This window comes from Calonectris borealis, chromosome 11, assembly GCF_964195595.1.
Source record: "Calonectris borealis chromosome 11, bCalBor7.hap1.2, whole genome shotgun sequence".
NCBI lineage: Eukaryota > Metazoa > Chordata > Aves > Procellariiformes > Procellariidae > Calonectris > Calonectris borealis.
Window position 1 is genome coordinate 24,656,120 of NC_134322.1, and position 22,720 is coordinate 24,678,839.

At 53.6% G+C, this 22,720-nt stretch overlaps 4 non-coding genes across 4 annotated transcripts; all 4 read left to right on the forward strand.

The window, feature by feature from the left end:
* Window positions 1-319: 319 nt before the first annotated feature.
* TRNAS-AGA (transfer RNA serine (anticodon AGA)) lies at window positions 320-401 on the forward strand. Its single transcript has one exon. It is a non-coding gene; the product is annotated as a tRNA-Ser (tRNA).
* Window positions 402-4,777: 4,376 nt separating this feature from the next.
* TRNAG-UCC (transfer RNA glycine (anticodon UCC)) lies at window positions 4,778-4,849 on the forward strand. Its single transcript has one exon. It is a non-coding gene; the product is annotated as a tRNA-Gly (tRNA).
* A 1,123-nt stretch (window positions 4,850-5,972) lies between these two features.
* Window positions 5,973-6,055, forward strand: TRNAL-CAG (transfer RNA leucine (anticodon CAG)). The gene has a single exon. It is a non-coding gene; the product is annotated as a tRNA-Leu (tRNA).
* Window positions 6,056-11,040: 4,985 nt separating this feature from the next.
* Window positions 11,041-11,112, forward strand: TRNAQ-CUG (transfer RNA glutamine (anticodon CUG)). Its single transcript has one exon. It is a non-coding gene; the product is annotated as a tRNA-Gln (tRNA).
* The last annotated feature ends 11,608 nt before the right edge of the window (window positions 11,113-22,720 follow it).

The window sequence follows — 22,720 nt, forward strand, 5'->3', positions numbered from 1 at the left end:
CCACAACTGCCACCATCCCTGGTTGTCTCCACATAGCTGCCTTCCCTTCTTCTCTGGAAGCAGTCAAGATCAGCTGGGGAGTGGAACCACCTGGCCGTGGCAGGATAACCCAGATGCCCGGCTGAGGACAAGGTGCTGGGAGCTGCAGCCGTAGCCCCTGTGGTTATGCCCCTAAAGGCCTCTGGAAGCCTGGTACCTGTCATGCTCAGTGCAGGTCTGAACTGCAGGGCTCCGAGTGAAGCCTGGCCCTGAAACTCCCAGGGAGCCGGGTGTCATTGCACAGGGCATGTGATGAGCAGGGCAGAGAGGGCTGGAGCAGGTAGTTGTGGCCGAGTGGTGAAGGCGATGGACTAGAAATCCATTGGGGTTTCCCCGCGCAGGTTCGAATCCTGCCAACTACGGGGCGCAGTCCTCTTTTGGGCTGCCTGCAATTAACCACGCTGCAGCTGTGGGACTCGGCTCCAAACTGTACCTGGTGCCCAGGGAAACAAAAAAACCCCCATTGCCTACAGCACTTGTCCTCACTTCCCCCCTAAAATTCCTGGGTGAATGGGAAATCCTGCTGCCATTGACAAGGTAGGCAAGTTAGGGGAAGAGAACGGACCAGTGCTGAGTATGAGTTGTGTTGGTTGTTGCGCAGAACTTAAGAGCCTGATCTCACCTGACATCCCGAGCGGCACAGCCATACCAGCTGTCTTCCCTACACCTGAAACTTCAGCAGCTCATCTCCAAAGAGAGTCTGCGCAACATGGCCCTCATTGCTAACAAAGAAGGGAAGACACCTCATGGATCTGAGATCTTGCCAGCACTCCCAAAGTGCCCCTCAGCCAGGCAGACGGGTGGGTGTGGAGCAGCAGGCAGAGCACAGCACAGGGCTCCCCCCACAAGGCAGCGGGTGTCCTGGGGACACAGGTGTTTCTCCCTTCCCATCAGGCAGCTCAATCCCAACTTCCCAGCTGCAAGTGGGGACCTCCAGGGCTCTGCAGGTTTGGAAGAGGACAAGGCTGGTGCTACTTTGGGAAACACCAATGTGATCAACTTGACCATCTGGGAGTTTTCTCCATCCTAGGCTGTTTGCTGCCTTGCCCGCTCACAGGTCCAGCCAGGGCCAAGCAGGAATTCCCAATGGGCGCTGTATTGGCTACATGTGGCTAGGTGTTGGTAGTGGAGGGGAGAGGGGTGCTGCAGGGTGGCCTCTGTGAGAAGAGCTAAGGGACTGTCCTGTGCCAGCCACAGCTGGTTCCAGCTGCCTCCACAACACTGAGCCATCTGTGAAGTTTGTGGCATGGAGAGCACCTATGATGGAGCTCCAGGATGAGTTGCTCCTTCCCTTGCCGGGCCATGACATTTCATAGAATCATAGAATCGTAGAATCATTAAGGTTGGAAAAGACCTCTAAGATCATCGAGTCCAACCGTCAACCCAACACCACTATGCCCACTAAACCATGTCCCTAAGTGCCTCATCTACACGTCTTTTAAATACTTCCAGGGATGGTGACTCTACCACTTCCCTGGGCAGCCTGTTCCAAGGCCTGACCACTCTTTCAGTAAAGAAATTTTTCCTAATTGTCCTGGTTTCGGCTGGGATAGTGTTAAATTTCTTCCTAGTGCTATGTTTTGGATTTAGTATGAGCTGAATGTTGATAACACTGATGTTTTCGGTTGTTGCTAAGTGCCCTCCTAGTCCAAGGACAGCTCCCATGCTTACTGACTGAGCTACGTACACAAGATGGGAGGGAACATAATCAGGACAGCCAGCCCAGCTGGCTAATGGGGTATTCTATACCATGTGACGTCATGCTCAGTATATGAACGGTAGGCGTGATCCAGGAAGTACCGATCGCTACTTGGTTATCGGTCAGCGCGGGTGGTGAGCAATTGCATTGTGCATCATTCATTATGCATATTTTTTCATTATCATTATTATTTTCCCTTTTCTGTTCTATTAAACTGTCTTTACGTCAACCCACAAGTTTTTCTCACTCTTACCCTTCCGATTCTCTCCCCGTCTCGCTGGGGTGGGGGGGAGTGAGTGAGTGGCTGCGTGGTATTTGGCTGCCTGCCAGGTTAAACCACGACACTAATGTCCAATCTAAACGTCCCTTGGCGCAACTTGAGGCCATTTCCTCTCGTCCTATCGCTGTTACTTGGGAGAAGAGAATGACCCCCACCTCGCTACAACCTCCTTTCAGGTAGTTGTAGAGTGCGATGAGGTCTCCCCTCAGCCTCCTCTTCTCCAGCCTAAACAGTTCGAGTTCCTTCAGCCGCTCCTCACCAGACTTGTGCTCCAGACCCTTCACCAACTTCGTTGCCCTTCTCTAGACACGCTCCAGCACCTCAATGTCCTTCTTGTAGTGAGAGGCCCAAAACTGAACACAGGATTCGAGGTGCGGCCTCACCAGTGCCCAGTACAGGGGCACGATCACCGCCCTACTCCTGCTGGCCACACTATTTCTGATACAAGCCAGGATGCTGTTGGCCTTCTTGGCCACCTGGGCACACTGCCGGCTCATGTTCAGCTGGCTGTCAACCAGCACTCCCAGGTCCTTTTCCTCTGGGCACTTTCCAGCCCCTCTTCCCCAAGCCTGTAGCGTTGCATGGGGTTGTTGTGAACCTCATACAATTGGCCTCAGCCCATCGATCCAGCCTGTCCAGGTCCCTCTGCACAGCCTTCCTACCCTCCAGCAGATCAACACTTCAATTGCAATGACCCTTCAAAAACAATCGGGAGTGGCCTCTTCCAGAAGTCCTCCTTGTCTGAGTGCTTCCATGAGCTGGCAGCAGGGAGATGGCTTGGGTATCTGCAAGGGAGCTCCCTGCTACCTGAGTACCTGATGGGCCAGAAACCAGAAGATCCCTTGGATATTGACTGTGAGGTCACTTCTGGCTCAGCAGGTGATGGGTCAGCCACAGGAACACTGCTTGCGCTAGGTGCTTGTCTTCATTCCATAGTGGATAGCACTGCATGGTATATCTTTTTATATCCGAACACTTCTTGGTCCAAAGGAAAAGGACAGCCCATCAGAGGGAGAACTGAGACCATGCGGTTTTGACAGTGTCAGAAATGGCCGTCAGGCAATCACAAAGCAATATGAGAACCCATGGGGAATGACGCTGTCAAAAGTTGCCTCTTTGCACATTTAGTGAGTGGGGGCTTCCTTGCCTGATGTGCTTCTGGGTACACGGGTAGTGGTGGCTGGTCCTGACAGTCAATCACAGGTCTGCCTGAGAGTTGGTGGGTATGATGAGGTCAAGAAATGGCTGTCAGCCAATCACAGAGCAGTATGAAAACATCTTAGTTACGGTGTTTAATAAGAAAATAGCAGCTGAAAGAAAATGGTACTCCCCGTGTCTGTAGGCAAAGGTAGGTCCTGGTTCGATGTACTTCTTCATTCATCAGTGCTGGCATGGGGATTCACCAAAGCAATCATCCACCACCAAAACCAGTAGCAGCACAAGGCAGATTTTAGCCCAGGAACAGGTAATGGGTAGAGCCCTGCAGAGCAAATTACTTACGGGCCTGCAACATGGAATGCAGCAGATGCTCTTATCCAACCAAGTTATATAGAGCAAGAAACCTGAGCTAGAAATGATCCACCTGCCCTATTTGCACATTATACAATAGGAATAATAATCATTATCCTAGCGTTGCCTGCTTTTCACTCACCAATTGCTGAGCTAATACTAGACAAGTGTATTAGATATGGACATATCCAGTGCCTTAGACGAAATCCAGGCTAGTTGTTGTGCCTTTTTAAGTCCACCAAAGCCCACACCATACAACCACACGTGAGCTTGGGACAGCGTGAACGTGCCTCCGTCTGGGGCAGGTGGAGACCTGTGTTAGCTCAGTGTTATGCCCAATGGTATTGCCAATGGGCACTGTATTGGCTACACATGGCAAGGTGTTGGTAGTGGAGGGGTTAGGGGGTGCTGCAAAGTGGCCTCTGTGAGAGGAGGTAAGGGTCTGCCCTGTGTCAGACACAGCCAGTTCCAGCTCCACAGTGGACCCACCGCACGACACATCGTCAAAGTTTGTGGTCCCTCTGTGAAAACATATTCCAGAAAGGGCAGAAATTGCCGGGCAGAGAGAGGTGGAAGGAACAAAAAGAGTGGGAAAGAGCAGAGGGAAGATGCACCCTGCTTGGGCAGGTAAAAGGGTCTAGGAGTGAAGGACTAAAGTTGAGCCTGGGACAGGGGAGAGGAAAGGTGGTGGTTTATGTTTGTCTTTTTGTTTCTCACTACGTGAATCTGTTTTAATTGGCAAAAAATTATTTGTTCCCAAGTCAAGCTTGCTTTGCTCACAACAGTTTTTCCTAAGCCATGTCCTTGTGTTTATCTTGACCCTGGAGCTTTCTCGTTCTGTTTTCAATGCACTGTCCCCCACTGAAGGTGCGGAGAGGAGTGAGCAGCCGGGTGGGTGTTTGGCTGTGCTTATACCACCACACAAACGCACCTACACTTGCATAGTACATGCACAGCTGGTACACGTATGAACGCAGATGGGGAGCGGCACCATTACCAGCACCCAGCAGTTTGAGATTCCCTAGCCAACATCTCACGCACAGAGAAGCACACACACATCCCAGCAGCTTGATGTCATGTGTGTGCAGAGGCTGGAAAGAGGAGGCTGGCCAGTCTGTGAAGTAGAGGAGCAGGAGGCAGGCCAGTTTGTGAGCTGGAAGAGCGGAAGGTAGGTGAGGTTGGGAAGTGCAGGAGCAGGAGTGAGGCCAGGCTCTGGGCTGGAGGAGCAGGAGGCTGCAGTGCATCCAGGAGCGTTGGTGGTATAGTGGTGAGCATAGCTGCCTTCCAAGCAGTTGACCCAGGTTCGATTCCTGGCCAACGCAGACAAGCTTTTCTTCAGCCGGGCTCCACAGTGCCTTGCCTCTCCTGCTCCAAAACAGCCCAGCTTCCCTCAGCAAGTTCAGCTCCCATAGGGCAGTCGAGTCACTCCCCTTGGCTCCCCCTGCAGCCTTGCCTCATGGCCAGGCCTTGGGGCACCTCCAAACCCAGCAGACACAGGCCTGGTTTTCAGCCAGGCCAGCCTTGGCAAAAGCACACTGCGGGCGCTGCTTTGGGCCATACAGAGATTCTCAGGGAGTGTTGAAGCACTGGAGCAGGTGCCCAGAGAACTTTGGGATTCTCCATGCCTGCGTATCGCACTCAAGTTTCAATGGGGCTCAGGCACTGAGCAGCCTGCTCTAGCTTTGGGGCTAGCCCTGCTTTGAGCAGGCATTTGGACTAGTGACCTCCTGAGATGCCATCCATGAAGCAACAAGTCCCAGAGAGAGCTGTGCCCTCCTTCCTCTGCACCATGGGCAGTAAGTGAGCCTCTTCCCCACAGCAACTGGAGCTCAGTCGTTGCTCAGCACTTGGCGCATCTCCTGTCCTTTCGCCTTGACTTTCCAGCCCCTTTCCCACACACTGGCTCCTTGAGACCGGCACAGTGCTCGCCCAGGGGTTGGTGTGGCAGAGACCTCCTTGCCCAGCCTTCCCGGCCCCAGGCAGGGAAGAAGGAAGCACCCTTGTTGCCCCAAGGAACCATCCATGAGGCAGCACTGCCGGCCAAGTGCTTGGCTTGCATATCCTGGGGCTCTGTAGGGAATGGAGGAAGTCATGGGAAAGGTACACGTGTGCCTGGAGCCCCTTGACCGGATGTTGGCAGGTGCAGAGCCGTAACTTGCTGACGGTTCCTTTGGTTGCCCCCATGAAGGATTGCCTCGGGCTTTGTGAGACACATCGGAAGTGTGCTGCCCCTGTGCTGGGTACTCCTGTTCCACGTGGCCTGAAGTGCCTGGAGGTGCTGTGGTCACCTGCCAGCAGCCCTCGGTGGGGGTGGGCAAGGGTGCTCCCAGGCGCAGCTCCCCCTGCAGCAGTGCCAGGAGGAGGCTGGCTGAGCTGGGCTGGCTCTGGCAGCTGCAGGGGGAGGAACGGCAGCAGCCGAGGCAGCGCTAGCAGCAGCAGCAGAGGGTCAGGATGGCCGAGCGGTCTAAGGCGCTGCATTCAGGTTGCAGTCTCCCTGGGAGGCGTGGGTTCGAGTCCCACTCCTGACAGGCTCCTCTCTCTTGGTTTCCTGCCCTTTCCCTGCCTTGCTCCTCTAGGCACTCTGGATCAGGCCTTGCTGCATGTCCCAGCCACCACTAGCAGGGGGACTTAGAACAGAAACGTGGGTGGACAGGAGACTCCCTAGGCAATTCCACTTTTCCACTCTCCCCTATAAAACTCACATTCTGCATGCCTCTTGCTCTCAAAGGCGGCTCTTTGCATATTCTTCAAACACTCACCCACAAAATCCTCTCTCCCTGCTTCCACTTTACCCTCCAACGGTGGGCGGAAAGCATTTCAGGGTGTCTGAGAGTGCGTCCTCCTGCTCCAAGCAGGCTCACACCAGCTGACCAGTGCTTTGTCCTTTCAGGTCATAAAATACCTTGAGGACAGACGTTTCACAGCCTCTCTGGACCCCTGTTCCCATGCTTAGGCACCCTCAGGGTGATCATTTTTGTCCGTTCTGCTGGTTTTGGCTGCGGTAGAGTTAATTTTCTTCATGGTAGCTAGTATGGGGCTATGGTTTGGATTTGTATTGGAAACAGTGTTGATAACACAGGGAGGTTTTAGTCACTGCTGAGCAGGGCTTACACAGTCAAGGCCGTTTCTGCTTCTCACCCCACCCCACCAGCGAGTAGGCTGAGGGTGCACAAGAAAGTGGGACGGGACACAGCTGGGACAGCTGACCCCAACTGACCAAAGCGATATTCCACATCATATGATGTCATGCTCAGCATGTAGAGCTGGGGGAAGAAGAAAGAAGGGGGGACATTCGGAGTTATGGCATTTTGTCTTCCCACGTAGCCGTTACGCGTGATGGAGCCCTGCTTTCCTGGAGATGAGATGGCTGAACACCTTCCTGCCGAAGGGAAGTAGTGAATGAATTCCTTGTTTTGCTTTGCTTGCATGCGTGGCTTTTGCTTTACTTATTTAACTGTCTTTATCTCAACCCACGAGTTTTCTCACATTTACTCTTCTGATTGTCTCCCCCATCCCACCAGGGGGGAGTGAGAGGGCAGCCGTGTGGTGCTTAGTTGCCGGCTGGGGTTAAACCACGACATTTGTGTAGTCAGTCACAAAGTGCCTGTTCAATTTCTGACCACCGACTCTCATCCTCCGGCCATGGCAGTAATCTCCTTGTAGGCACGGGGAGGCTCCCATTAGATCCACGCTAGGCCTTTTCTTCTGCCGGCTAAGCAAGCCTTGGGTGCTCAGCCTCTCCTCACAAGGCCAGAGCCCCCGGCCCCTGTCTATCCTAGGGATCCTGCGCAGAACTTGCTCCAGTTTATCATCACCTTTCCTTGCTTCCCCAGATAGTCCTTCTTTGCCTTTTTTGGAGACTAGGGCAATATTTCCCTCTCATCAGTCATCAGGGAGCTCCCCTGCCCTCAAGTCAACTCTCAAGTGCTTTCAGTGCAGACACTCAGGCTAACGCCGAGAGACATCCCTCCCCATTGGTCATTGCTGACACGCAGAATACAGTGGAGTAAGTTTAGGCAGAACATCCAGACTGCACAATCACGTATGGGAGAAGCTACTCGCCCCTCCAGGGATGAGGCAAAGCTCAATGGCAAGGATGACCATTGTGGGCTGGAGGGAGGGCCACGAGGGCCTTGCTTATCCTCATCAGGCTCTGCCACAGCCTGTTTTTTCCATCCATGAGCCCAGGCAGATTCGTAACAAGGAAGAGCAGATCAGAGGGTCAGGCAGGTCTCTTTCAAGTGACTTCTCCATGGGATCTCCATTGCCATGTCCCTTGATGACTTAACCAGGCCCTCACGCTTCTTCCAACCAGGGCTCTGGGCTCAGCTTGGGAAGTGGGGAACCTGTTGGAAAAGAGCACATTGAGGAGTAGGAGAAATGCCCGCATCCTTCCCTGAAAGAGACCCACACCCAAATTGACCTGTTTTGCGCAGCAAGGTCACCCCAGAGGCCAGAGGCCTGGATGGCCTGCTTTTGAGGAGAGGCTCAGGGCAGGGAGCCACAAGCTCACGGCTCTTTTTCCTGGGTCAGGGATGGGGTGGCCCATTCCATGCATTTCAAACTACAAAGGGACATCGGATCAGTGTCCCAGAGCACCTGGGAGTCATCGTGATGTGGAAGAGTTGGGAAAAACCCTGAGCTCCAGGCAAACATGAGTCACCCTGCCATGGACTTCAGTGAACATGGTGCCCTGGTCTCCGGCGTGCCAGGGATACCAGAGCTCATAGCCTCACTCCAGCTCTTCCAGGGCTACACCTTGCACCCTGTCACTTCTTTTACCAAAGAAACAGCTGACATTTCCTTTGTATCAACTTGTGAGTGACAAGATCACTTGCTGCATCTTATGACTGTTACCTCTTGCCTTTTTGCAGTGCAGCTCTCAGGAGAGTCTGTCTCCATCCTTTCCATAACCTCCTGTAGCTGCTGAGAGACAGCAGTTCCGTCCCCTTCTCCTCTCCTTGCCTCCGCTCCTCCAGGATCCACAAACCCTATTTATCTCACACGCATGGAAAAACACTCATACCCCAGCAGCTTGAGGTAGGGTGTGTGAAGGGGGCTGGAAGGAGGAAGCAGGCCAACTTGTAAACTGAAGGAACGGGAAGGAGGCAAGACTGGGAAGTGGAGGAGCTGGAGGCAGGCCAGGCTCTGCACTGGAGGAGCTGGAGGCTTCCCAGCCAGTGTTTGTCTTCCCATTTCTTCAGGCTCTGGAGGGAATGGGAGGAAGTCATGGGAAAGGTACACGTGTGCCTGGAGCCCCTTGACCAGATGTTGGCATGTGCAGAGCCGTAACTTGCTGACGGTTCCTTTGGTTGCTCCCGTGAAGGATTGCCTCGGGCTTTGTGAGACACATTGGAAGTGTGCTGCCCCTGTGCTGGGTACTCCTGTTCCACGTGGTCTGAAGTGCCTGGAGGTGCTGTGGTCACCTGCCAGCAGCCCTCGGTGGGAGCAGGGCAAGGGTGCTCCCAGGCGCAGCTCCCCCCGCAGCAGTGCCAGGAGGAGGCTGGCTGAGCTGGGCTGGCTCTGGCAGCTGCAGAGGAGGAATGGCAGCAGCAGTGACACCAGCAGTGGGTCAGGATGGCAAAGCAAAGGCGCTGCACTCAGGTTGCACTCTCCCTCGGAAGCGTGGGTTTGAGTCCCACTCCTGCCAGGCACTTCTCTCTTGGTGGCCTCCTCCATGGCTTCTTTCTCTTGGCCTCCTTCCCTCTCCTCAGTGGAGGCTCCTTGCTCCTCTGGGGGATCTGCTCAGCCTGCTGACCGGGTCTTCTTGCATGTCCCAGCTCCTGTGGACAAAAACAAAACTCACATTCTGCATGCCTCTCACCCTCAGATGCGTCTCTTTGGACATTCTTCAAACGTTCACCCACAAAATCCTCTCTCCCTGCTTCCACTTTAGCCTCCAACAACCCTTCTGGGCAGAAGGCATTTCAGGGAGTCAGAGGGTGCATCCTCCTGCTTCAAGCAGGCTCACACCAGCTAATCACTGCTTTGCCCTTTTGTGTGATGAAATACCTTGAGGACAGACATTTCACATGGACCCCTGTTCCCATGCCTAGGCACCCTCAGGATGATCATTTTTGTTCGTGTAACCGGTCACAAAGTGCCTGTTAAATTTCTGACCATGGCTCTCATCCTCCAGCCATTGCAGTAACCTCCTTGTAGGCACGGGGAGGCTCCCATTAGATCCACGCTAGGCCTTTTCTTCTGCCGGCTAAGCAAGCCTTGGGTGCTCAGCCTCTCCTCACAAGGCCAGAGCCCCTGGCCCCTGTCTATCCTAGGGATCCTCCACAGAACTTGCTCCAGTTTATCATCACCTTTCCTTGCTTCCCCAGATAGTCCTGCTTTGCCTTTTTTGGAGACTGGGGCAACTTTTCCCTCTCATTAGTCATCAGGGAGCTCCCCTGCCCTCTGCTCCCAAAGCTGGAGACCTCCTGAGATGCGTCCTTCCCTCTTTCGGGCCCAGTGGCCCATTCTCTAGCTGCCAATCCAGGATGCAGCGCTGACCAGCAGGGTTCAACCCAGAAAGTTTCCCTGAACTGGCAGGTCTTCACCAGCAAACATGGACAGCACCAGTGGGAAGAGGGGCCGGTGGGAGTAAAGGCCCACCAGTAAGAGGCCAACAGGGACATCGCAGGCTCTGGGGCATTTCTCTCCAACACTGCTGACAGGACAGAGGCATCCTCATGCAATCCCACCCCAGGTTGCACGAGCACTGGTGCCATTTTTCAGAAGGACCGCAGTCAGGAAGTATGAGCCACAGAAGAGGTCTTCCTGTGCACACAGGAAGAGGAAGAGGGGACGTGCACAAGGTGGTATCAGAGCATGCCGGAGCACGTTGTGATTGAGGGAGACGCTGAAGGAGCTGTGTTTGTTCAGCCTGGAGAAGAGAAGGTGAGGGGGCTTCCGCTATGTGAAGGTGTCTCTCTGGCTTGCCAAGACCTGCCCTCAGCCAGAAAGACCTCGGGAGTGCAGGAGTGTTGAACCTCATGCCCTGCCCTCTCTCTTGGTCGCCTCATTCAGCAAGGTCAGGAGCTCGGCTAGGACTGCAACGAAGAGTAAGGATATCTGGTTAAGGGCTGCTTAGTGTGAGCCACAAGGTGAGAAACAGGAGAGGCAGTTACTTACCCAGGCAGATTGACAGGCTGTCCAACATGAGGGTGAAGGGAGGCAGCAGCCGACACTGAAAGTGCTCGCATCGAACCACCGATTGCTGGGCCATGAATGCACTCTGTGAGGTGCAATGTTGAAGAGGTTAAGCTGGAAAGTTCCTAACCAGGTGTAACTATGCAAAAGCAAGGTTACCAGCCTGGGTCTTGTAAGAAAGGGCATGCCCAGGCTTGCGCAAAGAGCTCTGCCAGTCCCCTGAAAGGCCCAGTGAGCAGAGAGTGCCCTGTGGCCCCAGAGGAAGGCTGCACTTGGTGGTGGTGAGGGAGATGGAGAGACTGTCAGGCTCAGCCAGGAGCATAGGGCTCAGCGAGGGTGGCCAGAGGGGAAAGACAGCAGGTGTCTAGGAGGTCCCATGGTGTAATGGTGAGCACTCTGGACTCTGAATCCAGCGATCTGAGTTCAAATCTCAGTGGGACCTTGACCTTTTGGCTCCCTCAGGGCTTTCCTCAGCATGCTTACACCTTAAGAGCCTAGCTGTTGAGTCAATTGTTTAATGCACTCTGATCATCCTTCCTTTCCTGTGCTCCCAGCCCTGGGACTGACATCAGCGCCCCTTCTCCTGCCCTGTGCCCACCACACCTCTGCAGCTATCCTGAGCACTGGCCCCTGCCCCCTCTCTGCTCCCTTGTTCTTGATGGCTGCTCCTGGATGAGGGGATCCAGCGGCGGCTCAGCAAATCACACAACAGCTGAGGTGGAGATCATGCAGTCCAAGTCTGGCTCAAAGCAGAGTCAAGTAGAGGAGGCTATTGAGCACCTTGTCTGGTTGGATGTTGGACATCTCCGAAGATGGAGACTTACAACATTCCCTGGGCAACCCTTTCCCATGTGGGACAACAGCAAATCGGGGCAACTGTGTGGGGCATTACTTTCATTTCCACTCCCTCCATTGCTTCTTGCTCTCTCCATTTCTCTGAGGCTTTTCTGTCCCTCTTTTGCCTGCTTGTTTATTTTTGATCCTGTGGTATCACTTCAAGGGAGCTCTACCCACAACTAGCAGTGCTCCATGCTTGGGGTTATAGTTGATGCCATGGGAGAGGGCAGGATCTCCCTCTTCCTTGCAGAGCACGTGGCTAACTGAGGGAGGACGAGAACAAACCACCACGAGTCTCCAGTTATGCTGCACAAAGTCTTTAATGAGAAGGAGGAAATGCAGTGGCACAGGACAGAGACCAAGAAACACGTCTGCAGGATTCAGGGAGGCACAGAGAATGGCCCATTTCCCAACAACAAGCTCCACGCAAGGTGTTTGCCTTTCCAGTTTCCTGCTAGCAATCCCAGCCCACCAAGAATCGTTCGAACTCCAGCACCCACCTCCCCTCAGCGGGACGTTCAGCAAAGCAGAAGAGAATGAGCCCTTTCTCGAGGAGCTCAGAGCAAGGCAGAGCCAGAGGAGACACAGCAAGGCCTGCCATGCAGCGAGGAGTAATGGGCACAGGTCCCTGCTGCCAGCTGGGATGAGGTCACCCAACCCGTCTGCAAGCCGTGGCCACGCTCCTGCTGCTGCAGGGTCCCCGTCTTCCTTCCTGCTCCAAAGGGGCTGATCCGCCGGCTTCAGCAGTTCAGACTGCAGTGGGGAGGAGGCAGACACAGCCCTGAGCCCCCCAGACCAAGGGAGCCCCCAGAAGAGATGGGAACCCCCCCGGCGCTGAGGGAGCTCCCAACAGCAGCTGACAGAGAGGATCCCACGGCTGTGCTCTGAGGGAAAGAGGTGAGGATGGGGCCCGGCAGGGTCACCACCACCGGGGAGGCCTGGATGGCCACCGACGAGTCAGCGCAGCGGACGACACAGGGCTCGCTGCAGCTGCTTGCGAGTGGGGTTGGGCCGGAGGCGCCGCAGGGGCGTTGGAGACAGGGTCTGAAGCAAGACATCTCTCGGTGAGGGAGGCAAAGCTGAAACACAGAGCACAGAGGAAACACGGACCCCAACGTCAGCCTGTCTATCGTTTACGCAGATCTCTCTGCTTCCACGGACACTCTTTGCTGCCCTTCATCTCCATTTCTAGCTCCATGTCCAGAAAGGGCCTGCACCTGATCTCGCTAACACGCACTACAGGCGTGACAGCTCACCTCAAGGCTAGATTTGAAGGACTGGGAGCAAAGATGTGCCTAACTGGCTGCTGATTCCACCAGGAGAGATGGCACTGATGTACTTGGCCCTTTGGTTAGAGACCATCTGCCTAAGGCAGAAATTCTGGTGGTCAGACCTCCCTGCAGCTGAGCCCCATTGATCCCCTTCTGCTTGAAAGAACGCCCCTCTTCCCAGCTCTCCCCAGCCACCTCCACCAAAAGGGAAAGGGGTCACAGCCCTTAAACAGTTCTATTGCGGGGCCAAGCGGAGGCAGCCCAAGTATCAACCTGAGTAGCCACCATGAGAGCAGTTCAGCCCACAGGGAGAGATGGAGCGGACTCAGGCTTACCTCGTTCCTGGAGGAAAGGGAGGCAAGAGAGGAGGATGCAGGGCCTGGAGCAGCGCAGGCTTTTATGCTGTGTCCTGAGCCCTGTGGGGCCACAAACATTCCTTGCTCATGAAACATCTGAACACCTCGTAGTTGCTGCTTGCTGAGGCCTTCCTGGTGATTAAGCCTCTGCCTCTTTCATCAGAACTGTTGTGCTCCCACTTCGTACCATCTAGAATCACAGAATGAATCATAGAATGGTTTTGGGGTGGAAGGGACCTTAAAGATGATCTACTTCCAACCCCCGTGCCATGGGCAGGGATACTTTCCACTGGCTCAGGTTGCTCAAAGCCCCAACCAACCTGGCTTTGAATACTACCAGGGAGGGGGCATCCACAACTTCTCTCAACGACCTGTTCCAGTGTCTCACCCCCCTCATACGAAAGAATTTCTTCCTCATATCTAATCTAAATCTACCCTCTCTCAGTTTAAAGCCATTACTCCTTGTCTTATCACTACACTCTCCCTCCTCATATTTCCTGAAGGTATCTCGGGAGCCTTCTCTTCTCTAGGCTAAACAATGCCAACTCCCACTGTCCATGTCCCTGACAAAGATGTTAAATAATAATGTCCCTGAGGGACTCCACTCGTCACTGGTCTCCATCCAGACATCGAGCTGTTGACTGCAACTCTTTGAGTGGGACCATCCAGCCAATTCCTTATTCACCGAGTAGTTCACCCGTCAAATCCACGTCTCTTCATTTTAGAGACAAGGATGTTGTGCGGGACAGTATCAAATGCTTTGCACAAGTCCAGGTAGATGACGTCAGTTGCTTTTCCCTTATCCACCAATGTTGTAACCCCATCATAGAAGACCACCAAGTTTGTCAGGCACAATTTCCCTTAGGGAAGCCCTGTTGGCTGTCATCAATCACCTCTCTGTTTTTCATGTGCCTTAGCATAGTTTCCAGGAGGATCCGCTCCATGATCTTGCTGGGCACAGAGGTGAGCCTGCAGTTCCCCACGTCTTCCTTTTTTCACTTTTTAAAAATGGGGGTTATGTTTCCTCTTTTCCAGTCACTGGGAATTTCACCAGTTGCCACGACTTTTCAAATTTGATGGATAGCGGCTTAGTCACTTCAGCTGCCAGTTCCTTCGGGACCCCTGGATGCATCTCGTCAAGTCCCATGGACGTGTGCACATTCAGGTTCCTTAGATGGTCTCGAACCTGACCTTCTCCTATAATGGGCGGTACTTCATTCTCCCAGTCCCTGCCTTTGGATTCTGTAAGTTGGGTGGCGTGGCTAGAGCACTTGCCGGTGAAGACCGAGGCAAAAACTTGTTGAGTACCTCTGTCTTCTCCATGTTGGTTGTAGCCAGGTCTCCCATTCTGCTCATCCGGGGAGATGCAGTTTATTTCATGTTCCTATACTGTCATAGGTACCTGAAGAAACCCTTGTTATTTTTCATGTCCCTAGGCAAGTTCAGCTCCAGCTTTGCCTTGGCTTTCCTGATCCCTCCCTTGCATTCCCAGGCCGTATCCCTATAATCTCCCTAGGATGTGTATCCCTGCCTCCACTGCCTATGCATTTTGGTTTTGTGTTTTAGTTTGGCTAAGAGGTGTTGACTGAGCCAAGCCGGCCCCTGCCTCCCCTGCCTGACTTCTTGCACGTTGGGCTTGAGAGCTCTAGCGCCCTAAAGAAAAATGTCTGTCAATATCGCCCAGCTCTCATTTGCTCCTTCGTCTCTGAGGGCAGTTTCCCAAGGGATCCCACGCAGTAGCGCAGCGCCCTAAACAGCCAAAAGTTTGCCTTTCTGAGGTTTAGGGTCCTGCCTCTACTTTATACCTGTCCTGTACCCCTCAAGATTGAGAATTCCACCAGGGCATGACCGCTGCAGCCCAGGCTACCTCCAATCTTGACCTCTCTGATAAGTTCTTCCGTACTAGTAAACAACAGGTCCAGCAGTGCCTCTCCTCTGGTCGGGCTCTCCATCACCTGTACTAGGAAGTTGTCCTCAACACACTCCAGTAGTTTCCTGGGCTGCTTGCAGTGCATTTGCCGCTTTGCCAGTAGATGTCTGTGTGGTTCAAGTCCCCTATCAGGATCAGGGCCTGGTGAGCATGATGCTTCCTATCATCGAACCGATTCATCGGGGTCCCAGATTCATAAGGCCATAAATCGGAGGTCTCAGGCTAGTGTGAAGGAAGGTTTTAAGTGGGTTTGTGTCATACGGATTGCCTTTATCACACTGTCCTTTTCACGGCAAGTGTGGTGACCAGTGACGGTGAAACTCAGCCATGAGGGAAACCTCAAGTCAGCTCTCAAGTGCTTTGAGTGCAGGCACTCAAGCTAACCCTAAGAGACACTTCTCCAATGGGTCATCGTAGACACACGGGGACAGCAGGTAAGTTCAGGCAGAACGTCCAGACTGCACAATCCCATACAGGAGAAGAGATGCACCTCTCCAGGGATGTGGAAAAGCTCAATGGCAAAGACGGATTGTTGCGGGCTGGTGGGAAGGCCCTTGTGGGCAGGAGTGAGGGCCACGAGGACCTTGCTTACCCTCATCAGGCCCTGCCACAGCCTGTTTTTTCTGTGCATAAGCCCAGGCAACAAAGGCAGATTCATAACAATGAAGAGCAGACCAGAGGGTAAGGCAGGTCTACTTTCAAGTGACTTCTCCATGGGACCTCCATAGCTATGTCCCTTGATGACTTGAACAGGCCCTCACGCTTCTTCCAACCAGGGCTCTGGGCTCAGCTTGGGAAGTGGGGAACCTGTTGGAAAAGAGCAAATTGAGGTGTAGGAGGGTGATCAAAGAAAGGCCCGTGTCCTCCCTGAAAGAGACCTACACCCAAATTGACCTGTTTAGCTCAGCAAGAGAATGCCAGAGGCCAGAGGCCTGCATGGCCTGCTTTTGAGGAGAGGCTCAGGGCATGGAGCCAAAAGCTCACGGCCCTTTTTCCTGGATCAGGGATAGGGTGGCCCATTCCATGCATTTCAAACTACAAAGGGACATCGGATCAGTGTCTCAGAGCACCTGGGAGTCATCGTGATGTAGAAGAGTTGGGAAAAACCCTGAGCTCCAGGCAAACATGAGTCACCCTGCTGTGGACTTCAGTGGTGTCAGGCGTGCCAGGGATAACAGAGCTCATAGCCTCATTGCTCCCAAAGTGCTGCTTTCTTCAAGGGCATTTCCACACATTGTAGCACCATTCCTGAAACAACTGGTGCTTCTGTGGAATTTCATGCTGCTGCTGCCTTCCAAGACGTTGCCTTTCAGCGGCTGATCAAGGGCCCATGAGACTCAGTACACCCCAGAATAATGATGGTTAGTAGGGACCTCTGGAGGTTCTCTGGGACGACTTCCCGCTCCCAGCAGACCAAACTTCCTAGTTACCTCAGGAAGCTCTGGGTCTTGCCCCATCGACTTCTGAACACTGCCACTGTTCGGAGAGGTCACTGTCTCTTGGGCAGCTCTTCCAGGGCTGCGCCGTGGTGCCCCCTGTCACTTCTTCTCCCACAAAGACAGCTGGCATTTCCCTTGGTGCAACTTGTTAGTGTTGATCTTGCCCTTTTGCAGTGCACCTCTCAGGAGAGTCTGGCTCCATCCTTACACAACCTCCTGTAGCTGTTGGGAGACTGCAGTTCTTCACTTGCCTGGAATTTTCCTCTCACTGGCCCATCAGCTACTCAGGTACCAGTGACCTTGCAAGCAGCATCCAAGCCATGGGCCTCCTTCTTTCCTACCAGGTATTCAGGCACAAGTGACCTCACAAGCACCTAGTGCTGCCATGAGCCTACCCAGGCTCATCAGCTGCAGAGCCAGAGATGACCTCACAGTCAACATCCAAGCCATGTTCTGGCTTCTGGCCAGTCAGGCCCTCAAGCAGCAGGGAGCTCACCTGCAGATACCCATGCTGTCTTCCCGCTGACAGCTTGTGAAGCACTCAGACCAGGAGGACTTCTGGAAGAGGAAACTCTGGATTGTCTTGGAAAGGTGACAACAATTGGGAGAGGTTCCTGAGGCCTGGAAGAAAGTCAGTGTCACTCCTATCTTCCAGAAGGGCACAAAAGAGGACCTGGGGACCTGCAGGCTGACCAGCTTCACCTCGATCCCTGAGAAGGGGAAGGAGCAACTCATCCTGGAAACCCCGTCCAGACAAATGAAGAATATGAAGGTGATTGTTTTTCTTATTACGCTATTCCTAGCCCATTTCTGTGTGACTGTGCTCTCCTCTTTTTGGGGGTGTGTGTGTTTGTGTGTGTGTGTGTGAGGTATTGGCCAGGGAACTTCAGCTTGCATCAAACCAAAATGGGCACACTAGTCCAGATGCGGCCTCTGCAGTGCCAAGGGAAGGGCAACGATCCTTCCCCTCAGCTTTCATCGATGAGCTTGTGTTGGAAAGGAGCTTTTGAAATGACCCACTCCAACCATGTATGCACCAACCAGATACGCTTTCAGCTGAGCAGGGGCTTGAGACCTGGTGCCCACCCCACCAGCCAGAGGCTCTCACAGCTGAGCCTCCCAGGCGCACAAGTGGGCCACCAGGAGATGGTAGTGAGGGTGCCAGCACTGGTGAGAAAATGCCAGGGGTATGGGGTAGGGTCTGGAGGTGGACGTGAAGTAAATACCAGGATTAGGAGTGAAGGCTCCCTCCGGGAATTGCAGGGAAAGCTGTGCTGGGACACAGACAGATGGAGCCAGACTCTCCTGAGAGGGGCACTGCAAAAGGCAGGAGGCCACAATCACAAGTTGCCACAAGGGAAATACCAGCTCTGTCTGTGGGAAAAGAAGTGAAAGGGGGCGCAGTGTATTCCTGGGAGAGCTGCTCAAGAGACAGTGACGTCTCCGACAGCGGCAGTGTTCAGGAATTGAAGGGAGCCTTCTGAGGTAACTGGGAAGCTTGGTCTGATTGGAGCATGAGGTTGTCCCAGAGAAACTCCAGAAGTACCATCCATCCCAATTACTCTGGGGTGCACTGGGTCTCATGGGCTCCTGAGCAGTCACTGAAAGGCAATGCCTTGGAAGGCAGCAGCGGCACAAGATTGCACAGAAGTACCAGTTGTTTCAGGAATGCTGCTAAGACCTGAGGAAATGCCCCTGAGGAAAGCGGCACTTTGGGGCTATGAGCTCTGGTATCCCTGGCACGCCTGAGACCAGGGCACTGTGTCCGCTGAAGTCCATGGCAGGGTGACTCGTGTGCGCCTGGAGCTCAGGGTTTTTCCCAACTCTTCCACATCACGATGACTCCCAGGTGCTCTGGGACACTGATCCAATGTCCCTTTGTAATTTGAAATGCATGGAATGGGCCACCCCATCCCTGACCCAGGAAAAAGAGCCGTGAGCTTGTGACTCTGTGTCCTGAGCCTCTCCTCAAAAGCAGGCCATCCAGGCCTCTGGCCTCTGGGGTGACCTTGCCACGCAAAACAGGTCAATTTGGGTGTGGGTCTCTTTCAGGGAAGGACTCGGGCATCTCTTTGATCACAAAAGCAGGCCGTGGTAGAGCCTGATAAGGTTAAGCAAGATCCTCGTGGCCATCACTCCTGCCCACAAGCTCACCATGAAGAGGGCAAAGTGACAAAGGCAATCCGTATGATGCAAACCCACTTAAAATCTCTGCACAGCTAGCCTGAGACCTCCGAGTTAATTGGCCTTATGAAGCTGGGACACAGATGAATTGTTTCGATGTTTGATGCTGTGAAAAGTGAGTACAATATTTTGGATGAAAGAGGCAAGGGCTTAATCACCAGGAAGGCCTCAGCAAGCGGCAACTAGGAGGTGTTTAGATGCTTCATGAGCAAGGAATGTTTGTGGCCCCACGGGGCTCAGGGACACGGCATAAAAGCCTGCGCTGCTCCAGGCTCTGCATCTTCTTCTCTTGCCTCCCTTTCCTCCAGGAACGAGGTAAGCCTGAGTCCGCTCCATCAGGGCTAAACTGCTGTCATGGTGGCTTCTCAGGTTGATACTTGGGCTGCCTCAGCTTGGCCCCGCAATAGAACTGTTTAAGGGCTGTGACCCCTTTCCCTTTTGGTGGAGGTGGCTGGGGAGAGCTGGGAAGAGGGGCGTTCTTTCAAGCAGAAGGGGATCAATGGGGCTCAGCTGCAGGGAGGTCTGACCACCAGAATTTCTGCCTTAGGCAGATGGTCTCTAACCAAATGGCCAAGCACATCCAGTGCCTTCTTCAATGCAGCAATGGTTGTTCTGGAGATGGGGTATGATCAGTCTTTCCACAGGTGCTTTAAACCCACTGTGCTGGGTCCTACCCCAAGAGTGGGTCAGCCTTCCTGTACCATGCAACTGGCAGGGCACAATGAGTGCACAATGAGCAGCTGTAGGCACACTGTGTGTTTTCAAAACAAAGGGTGACAACAGAGAGAACTTAGGAAAAGAAAGACCGACAGTTATTGAGGTTTGTGCTCCCTGCCTGCTCTGTGTTTCAGCTTTGCCTCCCTCACCGAGAGATGTCTTGCTTCAGGCCCTGTCTCCCACGCCCCTGCGGCGCCTCCGGCCCAACCCCACTCGCAAGCAGCTGCAGTGAGCCCTGTGTCGCCCGCTGCGCCGACTCAACAGTGGCCATTGAGGCCTCGCCCGTGGTGGTGACCCTGCCGGGCCCCATCCTCACCTCTTTCCCTCAGAGCACAGCCGTGGGATCCTCTCTGTCAGCTGCTGTTGGGAGCTCCCTCAGCGCCGGGGGGGTTCCCATCTCTTCTGGGGGCTCCCTTGGTCTGGGGGGCTCAGGGCTGTGTCTGCCTCCTCCCCACTGCAGTCTGAACTGCTGAAGCCGGCGGATCAGCCCCTTTGGAGCAGGAAGGAAGACGGGGACCCTGCAGCAGCAGGAGCATGGCCGCGGCTTGAAGACGGGCTGGGTGTCCTCATCCCAGCTGGCAGCAGGGACCTGTGCCCACTGCTCCTCACTGCATGGCAGGCCTTGCTGTGTCTCCTCTGGCTCTGCCTTGCTCTGAGCTCCTCGAGAAAGGGCTCATTCTCTTCTGCTTTGCTGAACGTCCTGCTGTTGGGGGGAGGGTGCTGGAGTTCGGGACTGCTCTTGGTGGGCTGGGAATGCCAGCAGGTAGAGCAGAATGGGAAAAGGCAAGCGCTTTGCATGGAGTTTGTTGTTGGGAAATGGGCCATTCTCTGTGCCTCCCTGAACCCTGCAGACATGTTTCTTGGTCTCTGTCCTGTGCCACTGCATTTCCTCCTTCTCATTAAAGACTTTGTGCAGCACAGCTGGAGACTCGTGGTGGTTTGTTCTCCTCCTCTCTCAGTTAGCCACCTGCTCTGCAAGGAAGAGCAACTGCCTTTTCTCCTGAGCTTACCACCAGTTGTGGATGAAGGTCCCTGAACTGATACCACAGCACCAAAAATAAGCCAACAGGGAAGAGAAAGACCAAAAAGCCTCGTGGAAATGGAGTCTGTAGCCTTGTGATCACAACCCTATGATGTATCTCAGGGTCAGCCTTGAGACCTGTCGCTGAGAGCATTCAAGAGGTTATCTCATTTCTTCTGGCAGTGTACCCAGGGCGGCTTGGATGTATGCTCAGGAAGCAGTGACTTTTCACTGCCTGTCTTGAGTACCCCCTGGCAGAGGACAGAAGCAGGCTTATGAAGTGGGCTGAGATGACAACACGTGGGCTCAGCTGAGTTGTGGAGGGCGCCTTCAGAACCATTCAGTTGCCTTTCTGAGCCTGAATCTCAGGTTTATGCCTCCTTTCCTTTTGGTGATGCACCTTGCTACTCCCAGTTTTTTTGGAGGAAAAAAACACCTAAGCTGCTCAGCAGTAAGCCGAGGCACTGAGGAGATTAAGGACTTGGCTCATCTGTTGTATGAGGACAGGCTGGGAGAGCTGGGGTTGGTTAGCCTGGGGAAAGGAAGGCTGGGAGTGCTGGAGAATAGGCAGGTGGATTAAAGGAGAGAGAGCCATCCTCTTGCCAGTGGTGCCCAGTGGGAGGTCAAGAAGCAATGGACAGAGGTGGAAATACAAGAAACGTCACACACACTAACCCTGTTTTACTGTGAGGGTGGTCAAAGATGGGAACCAGTTTCCAGGGGAGAAGGTGTTTCAGATGTGAATGTTAATTCAGACCTTTTGAATCTACTTCTCAGTCTTCTCAAATGTTCTTCAGAAACTTCATGTGAAAAACAGTCCTGGCACTTCTCTCTTTCATTGGTGTTGTGGGAATAAAGTCCAGGGGATGGGTATGGAGTGGAAAGGAGGAAAGCGCTGGTTTTCAGCTCTGGACGTAGCCAGTGTGACGGCAAGATGGGGTTAGGGTGGGTATTGCAGTAGGGAGCAGAGCATGCCCAATCACTATCCCCCTCTTGGTAACCCCAACAACTTGTAGCACTGCTATTGACAGAGTGGGAGTCTGTAAATACTGTGCTAACACAAACTTTTCGTACAACCCCCCAGCCCAGAATCAGTTTTGACTGTCAGCACAGCAAAGAACGTTGCTTTTTTCTTTAAGCAACCCTCCAATCAGAGACTCGAGAAGCTTCACCCCCTTGAGGTAGAAAGTCTAGTTATGAGAGGCTCCTTGTGTTTCCTTTGGCCCACAGGCCATAAACTTCAAGAGGAATGAGGGCGTCTCAGGTCTTAGTTACCAGCAACAGCGTTCCATCCAGTTCCAGTAAACTTCCGGATGGCTCTGCAATGCTGGAGCCTCCACAGGGTAGGTCAGCGTCTCCAGGGTGACTTCAGCTCAGACAGACAGGCCTTTGAGCCATTACATAAAGAACAGGCCTCCTCCCACCGCACCCCCAAATTGCATACCTGGCCTCAGTGTGTCCCTTGACGACCACCTAGGCACTGCTGATCTTCTTTTGGACCCTGCCACAGCACATGCTTTTCCCGCCAGGTGCAGCTAGCAGCACCAGCAGTTCCTGGACAAAAATGCCTCTCTCCTGGCTCCTGTACCAGCACCGCAGTGAACAGTCAAGCCTGGTGGCCTCCCAGCAGGCAGAAAGCACTGGTCTCAGTTGGTCTCAAGGCTGCGGGGAGGCAAGGGGACTGGCCCGAAAGCCCAGGGGAAACCTGGGCATTGTTTGAACAGAAGAGCCTGGCTGCAGAACATGTAAGACACCCACCCTGGAGCCAGGTTGATGAGACATTTGTCAGCATTGGCCAGGAATCAAAGCCGGGTCAACTGCTTGGAAGACTGCTATGCTCATCACTATTCCACCAACGCACCTGTGGGCAGTGCTGCCTCCTGCTCCTCCAGATCAGAGCCTGGCTGCCTCCTGCTGCTCCACTTCACAGACTGACCGGCCTCCTCCTTCGAGCCCCCTGCACGCACACTTCCTCAAGCTGCTCCTCATGCTCACCCTCTCGACTGCAAACACCTCCCACCCTTGCTCTGCATGCAGACAGACACTGCCAGATGCACCACCTGCACACCTTCTCCTTAAGACCACTTTCCAAATACTCCTGCTCCAAAGCCAAAAGGGAATCAGAACTACTTTCATCTAATAATGGAAATGATAGCTGTTGTGGATCGTTTAATATTTTGTTTTATGCTCAGGAATTGGACAATGCTTGCCAGTGCTGGAAAAAAGTTCAGAACATATCTATTCCACAAAAACATCTCTCTCCTGTCTCCCTCCAGTACATCCACACCTCCCATT